Source organism: Camelus bactrianus, chromosome 23, assembly GCF_048773025.1.
Source record: "Camelus bactrianus isolate YW-2024 breed Bactrian camel chromosome 23, ASM4877302v1, whole genome shotgun sequence".
In the NCBI taxonomy this organism is placed as follows: domain Eukaryota; kingdom Metazoa; phylum Chordata; class Mammalia; order Artiodactyla; family Camelidae; genus Camelus; species Camelus bactrianus.
The window spans coordinates 26,126,949-26,153,265 of record NC_133561.1 but is presented as its reverse complement, the minus strand read 5'-3'; the positions used below and the strand labels follow the sequence as shown (position 1 = coordinate 26,153,265).

General features: G+C 41.3%; 1 protein-coding gene and 1 long non-coding RNA gene across 3 annotated transcripts in view; one reads left to right on the top strand and one right to left on the bottom strand.

Moving 5' to 3' along the window:
* LOC141574770 (uncharacterized) overlaps positions 1-26,317 on the top strand; it is a 46,052-nt gene that overhangs the window by 5,529 nt on the left and 14,206 nt on the right. The gene's annotated exons all lie outside the window — the stretch shown is intronic.
* LPGAT1 (lysophosphatidylglycerol acyltransferase 1) overlaps positions 1-26,317 on the bottom strand; it is an 87,456-nt gene that overhangs the window by 60,334 nt on the left and 805 nt on the right. For both annotated transcript variants that reach the window (XM_074351849.1, XM_010949475.3), the window contains exon 2: positions 23,945-24,086. The gene's annotated coding sequence lies outside the window, so the exon portion shown is untranslated. The remainder of the gene's footprint in view (positions 1-23,944; positions 24,087-26,317) is intronic.

The following is a 26,317-nucleotide window of genomic DNA, read 5'->3' as shown; positions in this document are numbered from 1 at the left end:
AATCCCAAACTCCTAATTTATCCCTCCCTCTCCTTTTCCCCTTTGGTAACCATTAGTTTGTTTTCTGTGAATCTATTTCTGTTTTATAAATAAGTTCATTTGTTTCATTTTTTAAGATTCCACATATAAGTGATATCATATGGTATTTTTCTTTCTCTTTCTGGCTTACTTCACTTAGAATGACGATCTATAGGTCCATCCATGTTACTGCAAAAGCATTATTTTATTCTTTTTTATGGCTGAGTAGTATTCCATTGTATATATATGCCACGTCTTCTTTATCCAGTCATCTGTTGGTGACCACTTAGGTTGCTTCCATATTTTCTTGGCAATTGTAAATACTGCTGCTATGAACACTGGGGTGCACATTTCTTTTTGAATTAGAGTTTTTGTCTTTTCTGAGTATATGCCCAGGAGTGGAATTGCTGGATCATATGGTAGCTCTATTATTAGTTTTTAAAGGGACCTCCATACTGTTCTGCATAGTGGCTGCACCAATTTATATTCCCATCAACAGTGTAGAAGGGTTCCCTTTTCTCCACACCCTCTCCAACATTTATTATTTGAAGACTTTTTGATGATGGCCAATCTGGCTGGTGTGAGGTGATACCTCATTGTAGTTTTGATTTGCATATCTCTAATAATTAGTGCTCAGTGCTTTCTTTCTATGCATCAACTCATTGATTCTTCACAAAGACATTATAAGGACCATATTGTCATACACATTTTATAGGTCGGGAGATTAAGTGATCTCAGCTAGCAAGTGGCAGGCCTGTGACTCGATTTGCAGTGTTGAGGCTCCAGAGTGCATTCTGACCACACACTACAGTGTGTGGAGAGACAGGTAGAAAAGCTATTCCCTAGAGAGAGAGAGGGCACAAGGGGTTGCCACTCTTCTCTAGTCTCACCTCCTATCACTCCCTTCTCACCTTTTCCCTGTCCCTCATGGTGGCTACCCGAAAGTACTCACCATCTTGAAAAGATGCACTGTTGCAACTTCACCAATTACAAGCTCATTTTTTTTGTTTGTTTATGCTTTCCTTTTCTGTGTCTTTTTGATGCTATTCATCCCTCAGGATCCAGTTGAGATATCAAAGGATCCATGCCCCTACCCCCAGCCCCAGAATTCATTCTTTTGTGCACCTGCTTATGTCCCAGTGCTTCCTACTTTGCAACAAGCTTGGGTGTTTTATATTTCAGGTTCTCTGCTGAGATTAGAGGTTCCGTATCACCTGTCTTTCCCATTATTTTTTCCCCCAGTGTCTAGCTTAGTGCCTTATATGTGGTAGGAAACATTGTTGAATTCAATGTTTATTTAATTTATCCAGACTGAGTATTTTCTTTTCATTTTTTTAAGTTGACAGTAGGATGCCTTGAACAGTGACATCATCAAACCACAGTTAGAAGAAAGAATGGTGCTAACACTTCATCTTAAAGTTTATTTCAGTCTTTTAAAAATAATTGTTTCCATGGCTAGAAGTACCTCACCTGAATCACTACCTGTACCAAATAATTTTACTCCTTTTACTATCAAAATATCTTCCTTCCTCCATTCTCAAGCTATCACCTACTCCCTATCCGTCGTAGAAAATGTGGCTGTAGTGTTTTTCTTAAAGTACCATTTTTAACATTTCATTTTCCTGCTCAAGATTTGACATTGTGTTTCCATGTCCTAGCAAATTGTGTGAATGTCTCTATCTGGTTTCTTCTGGACCTCAATACCCGATTCCTCCCTCGTTAGCCCAGAGTCCAGTAACTGATGGGCCGGGCGCGCTGCTGCATCTCAGTAAGGTTCCAGTGGCAGAACCTGGCACTCTAGGGCAGCAGAATGGTGGCCTCCATCTACCCCAAATTATTATCACCATTTTCAGTGGGTGCCATGAAGTTAAAGACTGGGAAACACTGTCAAATTCTACATCAATTCTCATTTACTTCCCAGCCAGCCTCCTCTACTTTATTTTTTACTTGAAAGGAGAATTTTATTATGTTTATTCAATCATGTAACCAGCCAGCACAGAGTATCTACTTACCTAACCATCGCATGCATCAGGTTTTAAACGAGCACTTTCCATAGCTTAGCTTTGGCTCTTCCCCTACCTGGAACTCCATCCCACTTTTTCTCTGACCATCTTTTAAAAACCCTAGGAAGCCTGTCTTCTCGGCCAGGACTCCAGAGTCCTTTCTCCGAAGAACTACTGCATTGATAGGGAACACCACATGGTTCTGACCTCATTCTTCCCTTTCACACGTTCCTTCTGCACATTTATTGCAGTGAGTAGCCATGATTAGCTGCACGATTATGAGCCTGCAGTACGAGGAGATCTCAGCATATAAACCGTACAGATTTGACAAGTTCCAAGTATGCAGTTTCATGGTACTCAGACTGCAAACAAAACCACTAGAGTACCTTTGTTCTGGTGTTGGGGTGGTGAAATTTGTGATGTTTGATAAGAAAGAGGAATTCCCCTGTAGAAAAGGAACACAGGATAATTCCACTTATGAGCAAAGGAAATGAGGTGTGGAAAAGTTCCGTGGCTTGTTCATCATAGAATGTACCAGAAACAGAGCTGATGTGGTCTTAGGGTGACCAACTACTGGCTTACCTAGGACTTCCATCATTTTGGCACTCAAAGTCCCACAGCCAGGAAACTACTCAGTCTAGCAAATGATTGGTGACCCTTTATGGCCTCCTGGGCCCCCACGCAATCCCTTAGCTAGGTTACAGAGGCCTAGCTTTCCCACCCCCACCAGTCCACCTTTCCTCTGCTACCCCTGCTTTCTGGCCATCTGATATATCAGAGGTTAGCAAGCCATTCAGGGCTGATTACGTATATAGTGTTTCCTCTAAAGCATATTACTTGTCCTCACCTGGGTTAGATTTCCCTCTCTTATCCAAGCTTTCTGCAGTGCAGCTTGGCTCTTTCCAAGGTTCTCACCAACTTAAATCATAAGGGGTTTGAGCAGAAATTTTCATCCTGCTCCTTTTTAAACTATGTATGTAAGGTTGATTTGTTATCTCAGGGCCTGAGCCTGTTGGCTGACTCTGTTGTAATGAAAATCATGCCACCTTGCATTTCCCCAGTGCCTTGCAATCAACAAAACTCTTACACACACACACACACACACACACACACACACACACACACACACACACACCCCTTGCTGGATATTGACAATAACCACCTAAGGTAGGCAGGTACTTATTGGTTGAAAGAAGTAAGAAGAAGAGGAAGGAAAGAATTTCTTTACAAGTGGTTTTTCTCTTGAAAGGTCTTCAAGAAACAGTTTACAAAACATCCTTTCAAATCCTTTGTTTCTCTTAAACTTTGTCTTCAAAGCATAAAATGAAGTGGAGATCTTTGGGATCAGCTGCTGGCAACCACACAACCTGGAGGAACCCCAGAGTAGGGCTGGGGGCATCCCAGCTCCTCCCTCTCAGCATTGCCACCAGCAGGCCCTGGAGGGAGGCTCCCACCCCCTATCACCCCAAAGGCTGACAGGCCCTGCTCCCTGCCTCCTCTCACCCAGAATATGATTTCCATGGGGAAATGCAAACTTCCATTCTCTCGAAATATAACCTGATTGTAAATTGGAAACTGTCAACAAAGAATCCCTCATCCCTCGGTTTCCTATTGTGTAGTCTTCTAGGGACAAGCTCCTGTTTTAAGTACCAGGAATTAAACAAAGCTATGGGCAAAAGAGTGAGGCTAAAATGGTGTCTCTTAAAGTATGGGATTTTTAAAGTCTGGAGCCATGCAAGTTATATTAGTTATATAGTTTAAGTTCTTATATGAGGTTCTGGTAAAGTTTCAGTAATTCCATGTCATGTTGAATTGAATGACATTCTTCCAAGAAGGTACCTACTCTATTTCAGTGTTTTTAAATGTGCCTAGTCATAAGAATCATCTGCAGTTCTTTTTAACTTGAGACTTTGGTGTAGATGATCATTTCCTGGAGAGCTTGTTAAAATGTGGATTCCTGGGCCCCAGCCCGGAGATTCTGACTCATTGGGTCTGATGTGGGGCCTCGGTATCACCAGCATTAAAAAGCATCTTCAAGTAATCTGAGTCAGGTGCTCTGAAGATCTCCAGAGCCTTGCTGTTTACTGTGCGGTAGGCCAACTTCGGTGTCACCTGGGATGGATTAGAAATGCATAATCTCAGGCTCCACTCCAGATCTTCTGAATCAGGATCTGCATTTTAATAAGATTCCCCAGGTGGTTTGTGTGTACATAAGGTTTGATAAACAGTGCACTACAATACAACAAACAACATCACGTTAACTCAAAACTTGAAACCATATCCATATGTGTAACTGAATCACTATGCTCTGCACTAGAAACTAACACAATATTGTAAATCAACTCTACTTCAGTAAAAAAACGAAAAACTTGAAACCAAGTGAGAGCTATCAATGGATAACCCAGAGCAAGCCTTCTTCCATGGGGACTTCTAAAGTGTACTCAACAAATATTCATTAGATGGATATATTTTCATGGAAGAGGGATAATGGAAGTCCCATTGTGGCCCATTGTGGAAACTAACTTGCATTGACAAAATCCTGAATAAACCAGAGGTCTAGATTAGTGTTAGTGTATATAAACAAGACTATTTTACATATTAATCAGCAAATATTTATTTATTAAATGTTTCCTATGTGCCAGAATTTTGCTTCTGCCATTTTATTTGGGAGAAAGAAAGATAATATAGAAAAGACTTACAGAAGATGTTGAAATGCCTCTATGCTATGTGGGCATTTGATGTTTGCAGTTGGAGCTCAAATAAGGGGGAAGTATATTGACTGGAGAAATTCATGGAACCTCCATGGAGGGAGGAGGTGAGCAGGTGGGTAAAGCGTGGAAGGTGAGGCCTTCCCAAGGAGAGACAGCAAGGAGAGTAAAACTTAAAATGAGCTTGATCTGTCTGGGAGACGGAGAAGTGAATGGCCTTGTTGTAGCAAAGGTTTAAGGAGAGTGAAGGATGAAAAACAAGAAGCTTATTGGAGATAGTTTGAGAGTCAGAAGTAGAATGTGCTATAGTGTGTGTTTGGACAATGCTGATTATTTCCCCAATCCATTCTTTCTTTCTTCTTTATAGGAGGATCTTTTTTAAAATTGCAGTATAGTTAAGAGGATTTTTTTTTTCTTAAGTTGGGCCCATAGCCAACCAAAATTACAGACTACATTTCCTAGCCTCCTTTGCGGGGTAGGGTGATCATATGACTGTATTTTGTCCAGTGAAATATAAACAGAAGTGTCAGCTGTGACTTCTCTAAAGTACCTTTACAGGATGTGGGCACAACCTTTTTTTTTTTCTTCACATCTTCCACATTCTTATTAACTAAATAGGGATGAGATAAATTGGAGCTCAAGTAGCTATTTTGGACCAGCAGGTGGAAGTCACAAGCTGGGGTGAGCAAACTGCCACACAGGAGGAGTCTAGGTCCCTGATGATCAGGCCATCCTAACCCCAGACTGCTTTCCTCTGGTCTCTTCAACATGAGAAAAGTGTAAGTTTATATCTTCCTTAAGTCACTAATACTGTACTTTGACTTTTCTGTCATACATAGCCAAACCTAATTCTAATTAATAAAACACGTAGTTGAAAGCCACAGTTGCAGGCATTTACGCATCAAGCACCATCCTGGTTGCAGGTCACCAGCCCTAGACCCAGAGAGATTAGTTACCTAATCTCTCTAAGCCTTTGTCTTCTCACATGTAAAACAGGGAGAACATTCCTCAAGAGTGGTTGTGAGGAGCAAACTGGATTAACTATATAAAGTATCTAGCACAGTACAGGTGTACAGCACACTCTTAATAAATGTGTTCTTTCTAATTATATAAAGGGGCACATCAACAGACCAATGGGACACTGATGGCTGTGGGAATTCAGAGGGTATTTGTTTGGCAGTACTGGACTTCACGGTTTGGAAGGTGAATAGGCTAGAAGAAGGCAAATGCTGCAAAAATCTCAACTCTAGCCCACGGCATTAGCAGTGGAACTGAAGCAAATATTTACTGAGCCCGTTTTCCATCCCAGGCACATTCTAGGAGTTAAAGCCACGGTGATAAACAAAAACACACATGGTTCTTACACTCACAGAGTTTACAGCCTGGTATGGGAGTCAGATATTATAAACTACTAATGAGAAATGGCATGACCATGGTAAATGCTATGAAGGGAAGAAACAGAATGTTCTCAGAGCTTACATTAGAGGCACTTAACATAGTGAGGTAGGATTAAGCTGAGATACAAAGGTTGGACCTGAGTTGACTAAGTGAAAGGAGGCAGAAAGTACATCCCCTGCAGAGAAATGAAAGGCAAAGGCCCTGAGGTGGAAAGGAGCATGATAAGTTCTCATAAATAAGATAAAGCCAGCGTACCTGGAGTGGTCAGCCCACTGGGGATCCTAGTATGAGATAAGTTGGAGATGAAGGCAAGAGACAGGTTCTATAGGGCCTCATAGACCATCATAAAAGGCTCTATTCCAAGGCTGATTGGAAGCCGCTGGCAGGTTTTCAGCAGAATTCTAGGGTGGCCAACCATCCCAGTTTGCCTGGGACTGAGGGATGGGAGACTTTCAGTGCTAAAACTGGGAAAGTTCCGGGCAAGCCAAGGGGTTGATCACCCTAGTGACCTAATTTTTCCTAAAGATCACAATCTGGCTGCAGTGTGGAAAACTAAGTGTAGGAGGACAGGAATGGAATGAATAACACCGGTTAGCTTGTTGGAGAACCCAGGCAAGAGAAGACAGTAGCTTGGGCCAGGGTGGTGGCAGTGAAGTTGAGGGGAAGAGGATGGATTTGAGAGAAATTTAGGAGGTAACATTGGCAAGACATGGTGAGAGGTTGGAAATGCTATTTTCCAAGACCAAGTGGATTAACTCAAGTGTAAAAGTGAAATCTGAACTTCAAATCCCACATAGAAACTACTTTAATTATATTCTTCTAAGCACTGAAATACTAGGGTAGACCCAAGAGGATATCACCTTAGCCCAAGTATAAACTCTCTGGTCTAACCCTTGTTTTCAAGAATCAAAGGCTGTAAAGAAAAAATTGTGGTGCCTTAACTTGCTGCCTTCAGGCAAGGGCCATTTAAATCACCTCAGATCAACATGTGTCCCAAGGAAAACAGTCTTCTTTATAGTCTAACAACTACATCTAACCCCAACGTGAAGCCAGAAACTCACCTCCTCTAAAATACTTTTCCTCTTACCAGAATGTGATCCAATAGTCACCATGAAAGATGTATCTAGATTTTATTGGTATGAGAACTGTGCTTCTGACAGTATTTCCAAATAACCATTTGCTTCTGCCTTACTTCTTAACCCATATTTCTAAAGTGAAAACAGTGAAGGAAGTTATTATTTGCTTATGATTGTCATTGTGGATTTATGATAACTTTATCATTCTGTGCAAGATGTCCCACCTTTCTAGCAGGAATGGCAAACATTGTAACTTTACAGACTAACTGATGACTTTAGAAATGAAAGGTTAGGATTGTGACTGATTTAAAGTCTATGGGATCTATAGTGATGTTTCCTCTTTCATTTTTGATATTATTAATTTCTTCTTTCTCCTTTTTTTTTTCTTCTTACTCCTTTTTTTTTCCCCCCTGTTAGTTAGCCTGGCTGCAGGCTTATCGATTTTATTGATCTTTTCAAAGAACCAGTTTTGGTTTGGATGGTTGTTTCTATTGATTTTCTGTTTGCAATTTTATTGATTTCCGCTCTAATATTCATTTTTTTCTACTTACTTTGGATTTGGTTTACTTTTCTCTTTCTAGTTTTATAAGGTGAAGTTTAGATCATTGGTTTTAGATCTGTCATCTAATAAATGCATCCAATGCTGTAAATTTACTTCTAAGTACTGCTTTTGCTGGATCCCACAGCTATTGATAAGTAGTATTTTAAGTTTCATTTAGTTCAAAATATTTTGAGATTTCTTCTTCTATCCTGTGTGTTATCAGGATGTGCACTGTTTAGTCTCGACATATTTTGGGATTTTCCAGCTATCTTTTTGTTATTGATTTCTAGTTTAATTCCACTGTGGGCTGAGAACAGACATTGAATAATTTCTATTCTTTTAAATTTGTTAAGGTATGCTTTATGACCCAGAATGCAGCCTATATTGATGAATGTTTCATGTGAGCTTGAGATGAATGTGTATTCTGCAGTCGTCAGATGAAACAGTCTGTAGATGTCAATTGTATTCATTTGATCAATGGTGATGTTGAGTACAACAGTGTCCTTGCTGTTTTCTGCCTTCTGCATCTGTCCATTTCTGATAGAGGGGTGTTGGTGTCTCCACCTACAGTAGAGGATTTATCTATTTCTCCTTGCTGTTCTATCAGCTTGTGTCTCAGGTATTTTGTTCTGTTGTTAGGCATATACACATTGAGGATTGTTATGTCTTCTTGGACTGTTGACCCCTTTATCACTTTGTAATGTGAGGACTTTATCCCTGATAACTTTCTTTGGTCTGAAGTCTGTTTTACCAAAATTTAATACGGCTGATCCCCCATTTTCTTTTGATTAGTATTAATATGTATGTATTTTCATATCTTTACTTTCAATTACATGTATCTTTATATTTAAAGTGGGTTTCTGATAGACAACATATAGTTAAGTCTTACTTTTCATCCACTCTGACAATCTGTCTTTTAGTTAGTGTGTTTAGACCATTGACATTCAAAGTGATTATTGACATAGTTGGATTAATATCTACCATATTTGTTACTGCTTACTCTTTGTTTCCCTTGTTCTTTATTCATATTTTCATCTTCCACACTTTTTTCCTTCCTTTTGTGATTTTTAACTGAACATTTTATATGATTTTATTTTCTCTCTTTTCTTAGATATCAATTATACTTCGTCTTAAGCATTTTTTAGTGGTTGTCAGAGTTGGCAATATACATTTACAACTAATAAAAATCCACTTAAAAACAACACTGTACCACTTTATGGGTAGCACAAGTGCATTATAACAACAAAATAGTTCTAATTCTTCCCTCTTATCCCTGTACCATTGCTGTCATTTAGTTCACTAATATATAAGCAAATGCAAATATGTATATTATCATAGACATATACATACATTACATAAGCATACATAATCAAATACGTTGTTGCTATTATTTTGAAAAAACTTTTATCTGTTAGATCAACTAGAATAAGAAAAATAAAAGTTTTTATTTTTCCTTTTATTATTCTCTCTCTAATGCTCTTTATTTCTTCATATAGACCCATTTCTGATCTATATAATTTTTCTTCTCTTTGAAGAATTTTTAACATTTCTTGCAGGACATTTCTTGCATTTCTTGCAGGGTTACTGGAAACAAATTACCTCAATTTTTGTTTGGGAAAGTCTTTTTTTCTTTACTTTAGAGGGGTAACTTCACAGGATACAGCCACGTCAGCTATATCTAGTCTACTAATGAGCCCATCAAAGACTTTCTTCATTTCTCGTGTAATTTCTCTGTTTTTAGTAAAGTGCTTCACCCTCTGACCTCAGCCACATCAAGGAATTCCAGAGTCCAAAAGCTCTCTGATTCAGTCTCTCCAGAGAGTAAACCTCCATCTAGTCTTCCCTTAGGGTGGGGGAAGTGTGCACTTGTGCCTGCGCAGGAACAGCAGGCAATCTTGGTACTCCTCTATACAAACCTTCAGTCAATCCTTTGGTTTTTAGTGCCACCCCAGTCAGGTACCTCCACAGTCTTTCTGGGGTCCTGCATGGGTGTTGGTTTGGTTCTTGTTGTTACCTCCCAGAAAGCCTTGGTGTTTCTGTTTCTCCTCTCTACTAAATCAGTTACTATCATCTACCCTCTTTCCGTCTTCCAAAATGTTATCTCTCATTTGCTGTGGTCTTTTCCCTCATAGATTTGTATCTTTTTTTTTATCTCTGCCCTACCCCCATGACTTTAACTTTTTAATGAGATTTTGGAAGAAAATAGGGATAAATAAATATGATTAATTTTTTAGGTTATCCAGAAGCATATTTATTTTTCATATATCATTACTTTAAAAAATTATGGTTAGCCATATGGGACCAAAAAAATGTAAGCTGTAGGATCTCTTCCAACTTTTAAGTAGGTCCGATAGCTACAATCTTCATAAAGTCTTTCTGGAGACAGAATCCCAAATGAATTACAGATCTGACACAGTATCATCTTTCTCATATCTTTATGTATAAACCTAAATTAGTGGGTAGTTATCTGCTTTACAAAGGAATTTACTATGAGAAATAAACTCCCTTTTGGATATTTAAAGTTAAGTTTTATGTACAAAAACTCAGTATATAGTTTAGAACATGATCATCATATAGGCATTATAGTGGACTTATGTCTTTCTGCTAGCCAAGTCACTCAGCATAGTGACTTCTTTAATTTGGAATCTGGAGTTTAGTAAATGGCACAAACATTTAAATCATATTATTATAGCCTCAAAAAGAAGCGGAAACTGCAAAGAAAAAAGACAAATAGAAAAAAAAATCATTTTAAGAATGATTGGGTAATAAATAGAGACAAGATAAGTAGGATGACAGCCACAGGTGAGAGAAGGTCATCCAAGGACCTGGGAAGAGGTACCACTGAGGTGATGTAAAAATAATGGTGGGTTCTCACTCATGATGTGAAAATAAAGGCTTAAGGTGGAAGATTGGAGAAAACAACCGCTATGGACATGAATCTAGTATCATGGTTATAATCAAGGGCATGACTGTTTTTGAACAGACTTTCCATGATACAAGATGTGCTGGGATTGAATAATGGTCTGTGCATCGAGAGTTCCTAAGTTACAATAATGATGGCAAAGAGAGAGGACCTAGGGAATTTAAGGGGAAAAAAGTAATCAAAGTCTACTCAGTGAGGCGCAAAGGAAGGAATCCAGTGGAATTCTTCCAAGTTGGTTTCAGAATTTCAAAAGCATCGATATTCCAAAAGAGGGGGAAAAGGCATGTGGGTTCATTAACAAGGAAATAGCAAGTGTGCTGACATCAGGAACAAAATAAAGAAAAACAGAATGATAAGCTCCTCATACCGACGTTCACATAATAACTAATGTTTACTCCACATTTACTACGTGACAAGCACAATGCAAAATATCATAGCATTATTACATCTAATCGTCACAATAATACTATGAAGTAGGAACTATTTCCTACCATTTATAGATGAGGAAGCTGAGGTTTTGTGACTTTGAATAACTTGTTCAAGTTCACGCAAACTCCGGTCTGTCTGACTCCAGAGTTGGAGCCTGTGTTTCTACCAAATTCATAGTATCAGTAATAATAACTATTTAATAAATACCATTTATGTGTCAGGCCCTTTGTATACTTATATTTATTCCTCACTACAACCCTGTGAAGTAGCTTTAAATAATATCTACATATTAATAAGGTACCATTATCTTATTAAATATTAATAGTATCCTTACAACAATTCTGTGAGGTAGCTATTACAGATATTTATAGGATATTACCTTATTAATTATGAATAATATCTTGCTGGAGAGTTACATTCAAAAGTATAAAAAGTTGATATTGAATTTCCTCAAAAGCAAACTACTTTAGCATCTCTGTTTCTCCTCTTCCTCCTCTTTTGCCTTCTCCTCATCCTTCTCCTGTGAGAACGGGCAGTGAGGGAGAGTGGAGAGAGTACAGGTGTCAAAGGCAGATGTGCCTGGCTCTCTCAGACTTGGATCACATCCCACCGCGGGACAACAGCAACAAGAAAGATCTTATAAGCAACACAACTGATGCTCTAACTCCTTAATCACCTTCCTTTTAGCAGCTTGTTTATGGGGGAGTGGAGTGAAACCTCAGGCTTTTAATGTGTATTGGAGAGGTTAAAAGAGAAAGTGTAGAAAGAGGCAGTGTTAGACAATTAACATAATTCTAAGAAAGATCTGAACATTCTTTGCAAATAACAAACCTGAAAAACCTGGAAGAATAAGACAGCAACTACCCATAAAATGAGTTCTTAGAATGATGGAATATGACAGGAAAGACTGATTATTTGGGGGGGGGAAAGACATACTTCTAATGTTAGGCAACTTATCCTCATGGCTTAAGGGATGGTTTGAAGTTCTAGTTTGAAAATTATCCAAACCTGTTGCTTTTTCTCTTACCTTTGCCTGCTTTGGACCACTTTATTATCCATTTGCAGGATTCCCAATGAGTGGGCAATGAAGGAGGGGGGAAGATGGATTCATGTCCCAGTGGATATTTTGATAAAAAGAATGGGGAAGAGGATGAAATCACTGGTTAAAATTAGTTTTCTAGGTTAGCTGAGTGATTCAAACACCTGTGGTTAGAAGAACACTTGGAGCCAGAATACAGATTCTGTTGGTTCATTAGGATGACATACTTGACTACAGTATTAGCTAAATATGTCTTACTTTACTGATCACCTTTTCCCTGATGGTTTGTAATATGAAGATTAGAACACATGAAGCCATACTCATGGATAACTGGAACACAGGATGAGGATACGTGTACAGTTATCCAGGCGTCAGACTGGAAAAACCCTTCTTTGCTTTTGACCCACATGCCACACACAATCCCCCCCAAAACCTCACCTGAAACTACACCAACGAAATTCTGAATGAAAAAGAATCTGTCCTTCTTACAAAAAAGGCACAGTACTTGTCAGGACTCTTAGTTACTGGGACGGTAGCAGTAATAATATCGATAAAATAGACACTCTCTATCAAGTGTGCTAAAGGTGGCAGTCCATAGAAATAACCTATGTGACCTTTGGTCTACATGTCTAGCACTGAGGAGCAAAGTTCACAGTCAAATAGTCTTCATTCCCACTCAAATTGTGGATTAACTTCGGGGTTCAACTCTGGATTTCATGAGTCTAGAAAACCCCCTCCTTCATCCCTTTATCTTAGCAGGTTCCATGGTGCCTCCTTGGGCGATCTCAGTGATGTCACGAAGAGCTGGGAGGTTCATTTAGCCCCATTTTCCATCCACAGGATCAAGAGATCTGTTAAGTGGTCTTTACCGTGTGTCAGCCCTGGCCTCATTCTGCCTCCCTCTGCAGTTCCCAGCACATCACGGCCAGGTTCAGGGCTTATTCCTATACGCAGTCCTAGCCGGTCCTCCTCACACACAGTTCTGGAACCCATTCTAACTGAGGCAGGGAGTTTGTTTATTTGGGCTACTGTAACAGAGCACCATAGACTAGGTGGCTTATAAAAAGCAGAGATTTATTTCTTACAGTTCTGGAGGCTGGGAAGTCCAAGATCAAGGTGCCGGCAGATTCAGCGTCTGGCGAAAGCCTGCTTCTTGGTTCACAGACTGCCATCTTCTCACTGTGTCCTCACATGATGGAAAGGGGAAGGGACCTTCTGGGGTCTCTTATAAGGACACTAATCCCTTCATGAGGGCTCCACTCTTATGACCTAATACCTTCCAAATGCCCCAGTTTCTAATATGATCACATTAGGGGTTAGAATTTCAACATATGAACTTTTCTTTTGGGGGTGCTGGTGAGTGGGGACAAAAACATTTGGTCTATAACAGAGTTCAGTATTTATAGGCTTAGTCTCTCCCTATAACCTCATTTCATGGGGCTAAGAAGTAAGTCTACTCTCTAAGACCTGGAGTCTGGCTCCCTAGTTATAACTGCTGGGTGCCTCTTTGACCTGTGTGCTGCCCAGTTTCTTTGGTTTTCGAGCAGAGTTGGGACTTAGCGTTCCTAAGGAATGCATGGAAAGTTATTGTGCTAACCTGTGAAGCACATCTCTCCTCACAGCCTTGGCCTCACCACCCCTAGCCCTGAACTTTGACCAGTTACATTGACCAGAATCTCAATGACGAGGCTGAAAATTAAAACCCAGCACAGCTTTGGAACTACTTATTTAATGATTAGGATCACGATTCTCCAGACTTCCGGTTTAGGCTGTAATCTCAATTTCGTCTTGCTCTCCTTCCTTCCCACCTCTGACCTACCTCCCGGTGCCAAGTTTCCTGGATTGTGATGAAGGTAATTGGGCCTCACGGGCCTCGTGTCTGTTCTGCCCAGCTGGGCCTCTGTCCCAAAGCAGTGTGCTACGTGCAACAAGGGAAGACCCAGAGAAAAATCTCCTGCAGAGCTTGCTCTGGACACTTAGACATCAGGGCCCCTGTATTCTCTGTGGGGAGAGAAAGCCAGGTTGTCATCAACAAGAATTTTTGCTGGTAAATTGCCTACAGTGATCTCAAGAGAAAAGGATATGAAAAGTCACCAGTATTTTGTTGTGATTTCTTTACTCATTCTAAGTGAACATTCACTTCCATACCAAATTTTGTAATTTGTATTAGTTATCTAAAAGAGGGACCCCTAAATTTTATAAACTTCAAGCTCCACAAAATCTGAATCTTCCCTTAATGAAGATTCGTGGCCAAGTTCCATCTCCAAAGACTATGATTTCATTGCTGGGGCCCTAGATTTCAGCTGAGGTCAGTTTTCCCCTCTAGTGGATATTTAGCAATGTCTGGAGACTGTTTTGGGTTCTCACAAATGAGAGTAGGGGGAGGTTTGCTGTTGGCATCTAATGGGTAAAGGCCAGGGACGCTGCTAAACATCTTCAAATGCACAGGAGAGCTCCCACAAGAAAGAATCATTTGATCAAAAGGGTCAGTAGTGTTGCAGATGAGAAGCCCTGATCTAGACTCTGGGGCTCTGGGTATCAGCGTTTTCAAAATGTTCCCAGTTAATTTGAACATACGGACAGGGTTGAGAACAACAGTGCCACAGATAATAATAATAGCTCACCTTTACTACTGTGTGCTAGTGTTCTAAGTTAACTCATTTAGTCTTTGGAATAAGCTTATGAGATCAGTACTTGATTGAATGATTGTTCCCATTTTACAGATGAACAAATTGATGTACAAGATATTAAGAAACGTGTCCTGGGATTCAATCCCAGACAGTTGGGCTCCAAAGCCTAAGCTAACTACTACTATTATATACCTGAACATCTTGGACTGGCTGACTTCATCCACAGAGATCTCTGGAAGGGAAGGAGAGTCCCAGGTGGCTCCCAGAACCACAATCCTTTGTCTGCCTCATCCCTTAGAAATGAAAATAAAGTGAGAAAAGGACTCAAAATAGGTACAGCTGACATGGGAGAAGAGGCACAGAACCGCTTTGAACTGTGTGCCGAAGGATGGGCCCCCAGCTGGTACGGGTATTTGTTCTAGTTCTTCAGATATGTCTGTGACTAGTTCAATTTGCTGGATGCAGTTTCTTTTCTTTTCTTTTTTGTTTAATGAAGCATAGTTGATTTACAATGTTGTATGGATGCAATTTCTTAAAATGAAAGTTTTATCCAGAAATAATAGACCCGTGTTTGGGTAAGAATTAAAAAAAAAAAAGTGCCTTGGCCATTAGACTGTAAATAAATAATGGTGATTGTTGCTGCCATCCCTGTCTCTGGAGCAGGAACAGGCTGTGTGGTGATGTCCCTTTCACAGATGGCTGTCTTTCATTGAAAGCCATGCCAAGCAGCTGTCAGAAATGCTGACTACCAGACTGGGGAAAGTACTGCCAAATGGGAGGAAGGCAGATGAGTTCTGTGGCAAAATGGGAGATACATATATAACCTGAAATGACCCTCTCTTAATTCACTGTTAGAAAATGCTGAGGTGGAAAGTACCAGCACACTTGGACTTCTTGGTTCAATTTCATAAAACCAAGACAAAGAAGACAGTTTCTGCCTTCAGCGTAGGGGATGCGGCAGGGATAAGACAAAGACACAAGTATTTCTACAATTAAAAAAAAAAAAAAAAGCCATAGAAAGAGGTACAATAAAGGGCTATCTCAAGCCTGGAAGAGAACCCCAACCCCACATGAGAACCACAGCTGTGGCCAACTCCTTGACACCAGCCTGGGGAGACTCTGAGCAACAAATCTAGTAGTTGAGCCCTGCTTGGGCTTCTGATTTACAGCAACTGTGAGATAATGAATTTGTGTTGTTTTGAACTGCTAAGTTGGTGATAATATTTTATGCAATAGTAAATGAATACAATGAAGTTCATTGGTTGACTTTCAAATGCTAAACCAAGCTTACATTCCTGGGACAAACTCTATTTGGTTATGATACTGTCCTTTAGATGGCATTAGATTTGATTTGCTCAAATTTTGGCCGAAATTGTTTTTATCTATTCATGAGTAATGTGGCTTGAAGTGAAAGTGAGAAGAAATTTGAAGGAGAAAGAAATGGAATCGGAGGAGAAAGGAAGCCATTACAGATGGGAGGACAGCGCAGCAGAGGTGGGAAGGTATCGGCAGAGATTTCGATGATAACCACACATGGGGGTCAAGTGGTTGAATCGAGGAGTAGAATGCATCCTTAGTTTGAGGGACAAATTAATGAGCAGCTGAAATTTGTTCAGGGTCATGACCGGACGAGCAAACCAGAAGCAGCGTGTGGTTTGAAGTGCACCAAGCAGAGCCTGCAGGGCAGTAGGGAGGCCCTTGCAATTGTCTGGTTTGAGGTCACGGGAGCCTGAACCCGGGCAGGTTAAGGGAGAGCAGAGGAAACATGGGATGGAGGAGACCTAGCCCTCAGCACTCAGCCGAGATGTTACGTGGGCTCCACTCTCTCTGTGGACACCTGAACAACATCATCTGGTGATTGGAACTGACTTCTGGAGGCAGATCTGAGAAAGAATGATTAACCGCAGGTCCAGCTCCCTGTGGGCCTGCTGGATCCAGGCCTGGCAGGTCGGCCCCAGAGAGTACAGTTATTAATGGTGGCTCCTGAAGCGCAACCCACAAGGACTCTAAGAAACAAGTGTGAATCTGCTGCCCACTTTGGGATGGGAGGTAGTTCAGCTTAACTGATGAAACATGAGAGAGAGGAACAGGGGGCTCAGGCAGCAGAACTGAGCTCTCTCAGGAAGGCTGGAAGCACCTCCCTTGGGTCTATGGTCCCAATGCAGGGTCAGAAGCCCAAGCTGATAGGAAGGACTTCCCTGGAGGGCGCCACCAGAGGTTCACTCAGAGGTTAGAAGGGGACGGAGTAGGCTTGGGGGTATGTAGCCTGTTGAACATTTATTCTTGGTTCTTTGCTGCACACAGACTCCCTAGGAGAGACCCCATATTTGTGAGCACATTGGGCTCTTACTCCACAATGTCCTCAGGGAGCTGCCTCTAAATTCATTCTCTCTCCAAGAGGATAGCTTTTACTTTCACAGCAGAGGCAGGTTCCTCTGATGAAATGCTGGCGTTACCTGGGAAGGGATTAGTACATCAGCTTATCCGACCATCTCCTTAGGGGCACAGCTATCCATAGGGAGAGATAAAATCCGTAATGGGCTGGCAGGGGCTGACGAGGAGCAGTGAGAACACATCTGAGACACTGAGCCAAAGTGGGGATGGGGGTCATGAGGGCTCTGGGGTGACACCGGCAACAAGATGAGAATCCAGTTCAAATTTTGCTCCAGGCTCACCCTGTAGCCCCGTGTAGCACACCCATTCCCTTCTGTGATAGTTTGAATTATGTCCACGAATTCTTTGATCTGCTGCCCTTCAACTGGTGAAGGGCGCCTGATCTTCCTTCCCTTGATTATAGACCAGACTTAATGACTCCTTCTAATGGACAGAATACGGCGGAAGTAACTGTTACTGCTGAGACTAAGTCACGTGACTTTCATCTTGGCCACTCTCTCTCTTGGACCCCTTGCTCTGGGGGAAGCCAGCTGCCATGTCTTGAGGAGAGGTCCATGTGGCATGGAACTAAGACCTCCTGCCCACAGCTGTGTGAGTTTAGCCACCTTAGAAGTGAATCCTCCAACCGCAGTCAAGCCTTAATATTGCTGCAACCCTGTCAGCCTCCTGACAGCCACCTCTGAGCAAAACTATTAACTATTAAGCTCCTCTCGAATTCCTGACCCAGAGAAACTCAGACAATTCATATTTGTTGTTTTAAATTTTGTGGTAGTTTGTTTCACAGTGAGAGGTAACTGTTATAGCTTCCAGTAGGTCTCAATTAGCTGTTTCAGGTCAATATAGTTCAGTGGCTCTTAGCATAGAAGGACCTAGCAAATAAAGATTATCAAGACTAATCTCTGTATTTTATAGGTAGGAAAATGAGGCCTGATCTGGAATAGGACTAAAGTGCTTTGCTTTGTTTAATTTTGCCTACTTGAATCATGCTTTGGAATCTAGCCATAGAAAGTTGTATGTTGAAATATACAAATTCATGCAAAGCCCTGAGAGAGAAACTATTATTCAGGTATTAAACAGCAGCTTTTTGCCTTACCTAAAAGGGAGAATTTCAAGGGGCATAACTGAGCAGAATTTCAAAATGGGAAAAAGGACATGTTGCTATTTGGTTGGGGGCGGGGGCATAAATCCATGGAAAAGCTGTTTCCTTTAGCCAAAGGAACCCAGAGATAAATCTCAAAATTCATAAAAAATACCCTTTGCCTTGCCAGACAGTGGAGCATCATATACTTTCTCCATGCACTCTGATCCCAGAAAGGTGACTCTTAGGTTCACTGGTCTTGACATTCACGCTTGAAAAAGCAGTAAACTTTGGCTTGAACAACAACAAAATTTTGAAAATAGGAGACACAGTCTTAGCAAAGTGCCACCTAGACTCAGAGCCCTGGGTGACTTTGCATTGGTTTGTTTGTCTGGACCAAACAGGGATTGTTCATTTAGGAAGTAAGCCCATTATGGGGCAGTCAGTGGACATATCTGAAAGGCCCCTGCAGGCATTCTGGAAAGATCTGTGTGGACAAAGAATGTCACCTGCTATTTTAGTAAACAAAGGACACTGTGGCCATAAAGCCATCAACCAGTGCAGTCCCTGCAGCCGCTCCTGATGGTGCGCCTTGAGGGGATTCCAAATGGAGAAAAACTGGATACTGGCTCCAGATAGTTAAGGTGCATATCAAAGGAATGATTTCAATAAACCCAAACTTTTACATCTTTTCATACATAGAAAAGCGCTAAAATCATTGACTTGAGATGTCTGTTTTGTGATTAGCAGTAATCTTGATGTTCAAGTACATGTTTTTTCCTAGCAAAACTTCCTATGTATCCTGGCTCCTTCTTTACGTCTTTGGAACGGTCCCTCAAAGCTATCTGAGAGGCTGTACCCGGACTTAAGTCCTCAGTAAGTCTGCAGAATAAAACATAATTCTCGTCTTTTAGGTTATGCCTTTTTTTTTTTCAGTCAACATCTGCTTACCTGAACTTGTTTAGCTCATGATAATTTTGCTAAGGGCTAATCAGTGGTGGTACCTGTAGCCTAATTAGGGCTGTATTTCTGCTGTAATGGGTCCCAGTTAACGTTCCTAGCAGGAGGTTCTGAGGCTTTGGACCCAGGTCCCCAGGAAGATTGGCACTTTACTCCACTAATGGCGTCTGCTCTGATGGATTAACCTTGTGCTCCTCTGTGTTACAGCTGCCCTTCCTAATCCCCGGGGGAAGCCAGCAGAAGCTTGTTTGAACTGGATAATAGATTACACAGATCCAGGAGGTTAAGGTTCTTAGTTGGACCGGATGTTAACATTTATTTTTGTATCTCCAGGGTTTAGCACAGAGTCTGGCTCAAAAATGTTCAAATGAACGGACAAAAGGGTGACTACTGCCCCCAGGACTGTGGAACTCTGAAGGCCGGTCAGTCCGGCAAGCACGATGTTCTTTGCAGACAAGGACCACTAGCCAGAGATCCTTAATTCTTCACTTAGAGCACAGTGACCTTTGCAGATTTTCCTTCCTCTGCTTTGTCCTTTTTAAATGTACACGGCAACACCAGGTTTCACAGAGACAGAGGATTGTTGCTCTGAATCACTCTACTATATTTGAACCCTACCTTGGCACTACTTCCTGGCCACACCTGGCTCACCTGGTCCCCTATGATCCTAGGGACTTATTTCCCCAGACTTCCCAGAAAAGTGTGATATCTTCATCTCAGTCCAGGCACTCTTAGCCAGGCTCAGCTGACAAAGGCACCTCAGTTCTCCCTTTCCTAACCAAAGTTTCTAGTTGACAACCCACACTCCCCACTTCAGCCCCACGGGAACTCATTCTGTTTTGAGTTATGCTAATATGTTAATCAAATGAGACTCCTGTTTTATATACCCAGGAGCTTTCATTTTTTTTTTTATCTTTGAAGTCATTTTGCATATCCCTGCTCTGACTTATTGATTTTTGTTTTATTTCTCTTCATGGTTGCCTCACTGCCTACTTGCTGGGGTCCCCAAAACAGCAGGTGAAGGTGGCTTTCCTTCTGAGTACTCAGTACTGTTGACTGTTCATGGACACAGCTTAGGCTACAAGGTCAGCAGCCCTAGGAAGTAACTTCTTTATTAAAATTTTCATTTTTTCCCCCAGCTTTATTGAGATGTAACTGACATATAACATTGTGTAAGTTTAAGGTGTACAGTGTGATGATTTCATACATGCATATATTGTGAAAGATTAGTACAATAAGATTAGTTAACACATCCATCAACTCACATAATTACCATTTTGTTGTGGTGGTGGCTGTGGTAAGAACATTTAAGATCAAATCTCTTAACAGCTTTCAAGTATATAATACAGTGTTGTTAAGTATAGTCACCATGCTGTACGTTAGAGCTCGAGACCTTATTCATCTTCTAACTGAAAATTTGTTCCCTTTGACCTATATCTCCCTGTATCCCACACCACCCAGTCCCTGGCAGCCACCATTCTACTTTGTTTCTATAAGTTCAGCTTTTTTAGATTCCACATATAGAAGAGAACATATGGTATTTTTTTTTCTATCTGACTTATTTCACTTAGCATAATACACCCTAGGTTCGTCTATGATGTCACAAATGGTACAATTTCCTTCTTTTTATGGCTGAATAATATTCCATTTGTGTGTGTGTGTGTGTGTGTGTGTGTGTGTGTGTGTGTGTCTCCCATCTTTTTAATCCATTTATCTATAGATGCACATTTAGGTTGTTTCCATATCTTGGCTATTGTAAATAATGCCTCTATGAATATTGAGGTGCATGTATCTTTTTGAATTAGTGTTTTCATTTTCTTCAGCTATATATCCAGGAGTGGAATGGCTAGATCATGGTAGTTCTATTTTTAGTTTTTTGAGGAATCTCCATACTGTTTTCCCCAGTGGCTGCTCCAATTTACATTTCCACCAACAGTGTATGACGGTTCCCTTTCCTTGACATCCTCACCAACATTTGTTATTTGTGGTCTTTTTGATAATAGTCATCCTGACAAGTGTGAGGTGCTATCTCATTGTGGTTTGGATTTGCATTTCTCTGTTGATTAATGATGTTGAGCAATGTCTTCTTCCATTCAGGTCTTCTGCCCATTTTTCAATTGGGTTTTTTTATTTTTATTTTTTATTTTTTATATACGTATGGGTTCTGGAGCCTAGAAGTCCAAGATCAAAGTATCTGCAGGGTTGGCTCCTTCTGAGGGCTGTGAGGTGCGCATCTGTTCTAGACCTCTCTCCCTTGACTTGGCTTCTCCCTGTGTCTCTTCACATTGTCCTCCCTCTATTTGAGTCTGTCTCTGTGGCCAAATTTCCCTTTTTATAATGACACCAGTCAGATTGGATTAGGGCTCACCCTACTGATCTCATTTTAACTTGATCACCTCTTTAAAGACCCTGTCTCCAAATAAGTTCCCATTCTGAGATACTGGGGGTTATGGCTTCAACACAAGAATGGAGGTGAGTGGTGGAGGGACACAGTTCAACCCATAATGCTCCCCAACTGTAGGAGTATCTTTGTTGTGAACTGTAGGTTTCACAACAGAGATACATTAAGCTGGTGCTGGCTGACTCAGTGAAGATAGAGGCAGGGACAGCCTATACTATGCAGGAGTCGCTCACGTTTCATAAACCCACTTACCTAGGACAATTATCCCAGAATGAAGGGACTGTACGTGAAGTGTTCTCCCTGACTCATTTGTTAAAGACAAAACAAAACAGGCCCGAAATGGAGTCACTTGTGCTAAACCCCCGTCACCAAAGTAAAACTTAATGCCTATTAAATTACAGTTTCAGCCTTCTCCAGGAATGTAATTTTAAACCAGTCAATCTGAAACTTCCTGGTCAGCAGTAGTGTGGTAATCCCCCAATAGAGCCCTTCCATCCTCCAAAGAAAGATGTCATAATCTGCTCTTTCTTTTCCCTGACCCTTTTTGCCTCATAAACGCCTTCAATTTTGTATGATCCTGGGAGCTCTTTTCTAATTGCTGGATGGGATACTGCTCGATTCATGAATTGTTAGATAAAGCCAATTGGATCCTGAAATCTACTCAGTGAATTTTGTCTTTTAACCTGCTGAAAAGTCATATATTTTAACTTTTTAAAAAGGTCCCCCCAAATCAAGATTGAATTAGACTTTGATTCAACAAAATCAGCCGTCTCTTTAACTCTGAGTAACCCTGAAAAGTCCTGTTAGTTCATTTCAAGAATAAGCAAGGCCTGGGCCAGATACTAAAGCAACCACTGAGAAACTGAACAGAAAGAATGGGAGAAAGGAGACACAAGGAGAGACATGAACCCAAGGAGAAGGAAAGAGAGTGTTGAGGAAAGAGAGTGTTGAGGAAAGAGAAAGGAAAAAAAAGAGGTCAGAGAGCTGCAAAGTGCCTCGTCACCTCAGAAGTTTCACCTCCTCGCTGGAGATCAAAGAAACACGTGCAAGTGTGTTTTGAAAGGTTGAAAGTGTTACGCAGTTGTACAGTGTTGTTTTCTAAGGCAGAAATACCGAGGCATCATATCCTTTGGGGACTGGTACTGCTATGTTTTCTGGCCGACTGGGTTCCCTAGACTTCCCCTTCACTTAATTTTTTAGCCACAAATAAAGTATTATAACTCTACTGTGAGTCACCAATATCCATCTTCATTGCTTTGAGGAGGTATTTGTCTTAATCAGGAAATGTGAAAAACTTCCAAGTCACATTAACCTCCCAGCTAATCCCTAAGTGGGATTGTCAGGTTGGAACGCTCCACTTTCTCCCGAGGTCCCAGCAAACTCTTACTGTAGAAGGCAAGAGAATTGGAATAAATGTCTCTGGCTCTCAGATCTCATATTTCACTCCTGCCTTGGCCTTAGACCTGGTGAATAACAATTCAGCTGTATCCCAGAGCCTTCCAACCAGAGTTTCTCAAAGCTACCCACGGCGACCCTGATGGGCCTCAAACTGACTCAAGAAAGCAAGTCTTTCCTTTAGTTCAAATCCATACATGCTGCTTTTTATGTACATCTAGGACCTACTTACTAGTAGCTTGGAAGGTAAATTATTAAAGGGTAAGTCTAATTTGGAATTGATAAACCAAAATTAATGAGATACAAATTTTTATTGAGGCCTCTAATCCCACCAGGAAGCCTGGCTTCCAGAGAAAACTCTGATGAAGGCTTGCCCACACCTGATAGTCTCTGGACCACTGCTTTGTCACTAGTCTGCCGTCATTGTTGCAACGTCTGGGTCAAGGTCTTCAATCGCTGCCATTTTTGCTTTTAATTATAATTTTTTAATGTTAACTTAGCTTCATTGTTATCAAGTTAGCTGTGATTTGTTTGATTAACCTTAAATCAACTACTGTTGCATATTTGCTTCAAATGCACTTTTGGCCTTTAATTTTCCAGCAATTATACCTAAAGACAATTATGCATTGCAATTTGAATATGAATCATTTATGCCCTAATTGCCAAGGCACATGCACACTTATCCCACCAAATATACTTCACAGTGGCCCCTCAGTCATATCCCTGGCTTATTTTTCCACTGGTACGTGAGAAAGGATGGGGTTGATTGGCTGCGGGCTATTTTGCCTGGCTTCAAGTGGGCTCAAGATGGAAAAGAAAAGGTTGAAAACCACTCTTAGACTTGAGGAATAAGCAACTGAAAGTACTGCACATTTGGCAAATAGCTTGTAAATGGCATGTGCAAACTCTTTTCCCTTGATAGATCCCTGGGAAATAAATATCCACGCTTACCTTTTTTCACCCCCTGCTCAGCTGTAGGCTCACTGTGGTTGTAGCAGAAAGTAATGGAGTCTGACCGATCAGGCAGCAGAGCAGTGGTGAGGAATGGGAGTGTGGGGGGCACTGAGTGTTCTGAGCAAAGGTCTCAGGGAATCTGTAAATAATGAGAGGCAGAGTCACAAACAATGCTGAGCTCTGCAAACAGTGGCCAAAGCCTGCAGCAATATGTTTCTGTGCAGGGTTGTGGTAACTACTGGTTGTACATTAGTAAATGGCAGTGACCCTGAAAGTCCGGAGTGACTTTGGAAGCCTGGGCATCCATGTGTTAAGAAATCCCTCAAAGCTGAGTCTGGGCTGGCTTCAAGCACAATGTGGTCTTAAATACTCCCTTCCCTGTGGACCCCACTGAATTTTATTTGTATCTCATTGTATTCTGTCTTGCTTTAGAGTGGTTTATAAAGATCTAACTTCCTTGCAGATTTTGCTTCTTTGGGGCAGGACTAGATATTACCCGTTTTTAGGAGACAGGTTGGCAGAGTGCCAGCAGCGGAGCTGAGGGGTCAGAGAGAGCAGGAGTGAGTCTTGGAGCACCAGTGATTGACAAAATTCATGACTTTGGGACAAGTTAATTCTCTGAGCCTTGACTACTTCATAAGACTGCTTTGACCGTTAGAAGGAGTCTATTAGGATTCTTTCTATTCTAAGTATTGAAAACTCAACTCAAATTTACACTTACACACAGAAAAACAACCCCCAAAAGTATTAATACATAGAGGTATTGTTAGTTTTCATTATGACTTAATCCAGAGACTAAAGACTTTCAGATCTCTTTCTCTCTGTGTCTCATAAATAGATAGACGGGTGGATGGAGAGCTAGACAGATGTGGGGAGATAGATACATAGCTTCACATTCACACTCAATTCTGCTTCTTTCTTAATGGCCCTCATTTTCTTTCACATGCGCTTCCTCCATACAAGTGATGGCAATGCTTGTAAACAATTTGTTTCGTTTCATTTCTGCTTAGCAACCCAGAGGGGAAAAGATTTTCTCTTTTCCTGTATCAGTATATGCAAGTCCAAGGAAGTCTCTAATTGGCCAGATCTGGGTTGCAAGCTCACCCTGGGGAGGGGAGAAGGGTTTTGTGATGGGCAGTCCCACCAGAATCTTCTGGTGGAGTGGGGAGAGAAAATTCCCCAGAGGAAAGGGTGTTTGTAAATGCTGTTATCAAAAATCAGGATTTGGGGTTGGGGGTGGGGAGGGGGCTGAATTTGGGCAGACAGAATAACAACTGTCCATTTCAGTGGGTGGGATGTCATAGGTAAGGTGACAGTGCCGGCTACTGAAATGAGCCATGCATTTCTTCCTGCTTTTGGTAGCTCCCAGGTCCCTCTGTTATTGGAACCTCCTACTTCCTTTCTTATATATCCTTATCCCAGCCACACCCAAAGTCAATTCTGAGACTGCTGGGGAGCTGTGGTCAAAGGGGGCTGAAAGGACCTTGCCCTGTTTTATTCTCTCCAGGGGCAGGAGAGAAAATATGCTTTCGATCTGGAATAGAAGGAAGGTTCACAGGGACATCAGAAAGCTGTAGCAGAAAGAAAGGAAAGCGAGCCCCAAGAGGCCATTCTCAGGCTTATTATTCTCTCATGCTTGAGCAGTTATGAGCTGGGGCACAGCAAGTCCTGGGAGCATTAGTGATAGGGTTCAGAGAGGTGCCGTTCGACTGACAAGGGCAGAGTTTCTTGTCTCTTTCTCTGTCTCCCTTCCCTCCTTTTTCTCTTCTCCGTTGTTTCTACATGATCAGAGAACTCTGGGCGATGCTCCTTGCCAGAGGCCCAGCAGCAGGAATACTGCAGTCAAGAGCTAAGGCGTTGAAGCAGAGAGCAAGAGTGATTTAATTCAGGCCCAGATGAGACCTGGGGGTGGGGGCATAGCAGGTTTCAGTGCAGTAACCTGCTCCACAAGGCTTTCCTTTGAGTCAGTGGCAGAGAAGACGCTGATGGGGCAGGGGTGGTTGGCTCACCAGGTTTCAGAGCACGTAGCAAGTGTGGCCCAGGCGATGGATTCAGTGCCGCTGGGAGCCATTTCACCCAGGATTGGGGATGTCCACACCTGCACAAGGCTTTGTTCTAAGTCCTTGTTTATTTTTTGTTTTTGCTGCTGAAAGCATATTTCAAAAGGAGAGAACAGATTTTGGTGGGCCATTTGACTTATCCCCAAATTTTTAATCTCAAGCCTTCAATTTACTTTGCAACTCTAAACATTGAATGAGACTCAGGATATTTGCCATAAAGTCAGAGCTACATAGAAGACCAAAACTACAGGAAGAAGTTCTCCTCTCATGTATATATCTATTAAAATAAAAAAAGCCAAGTAATTTCACA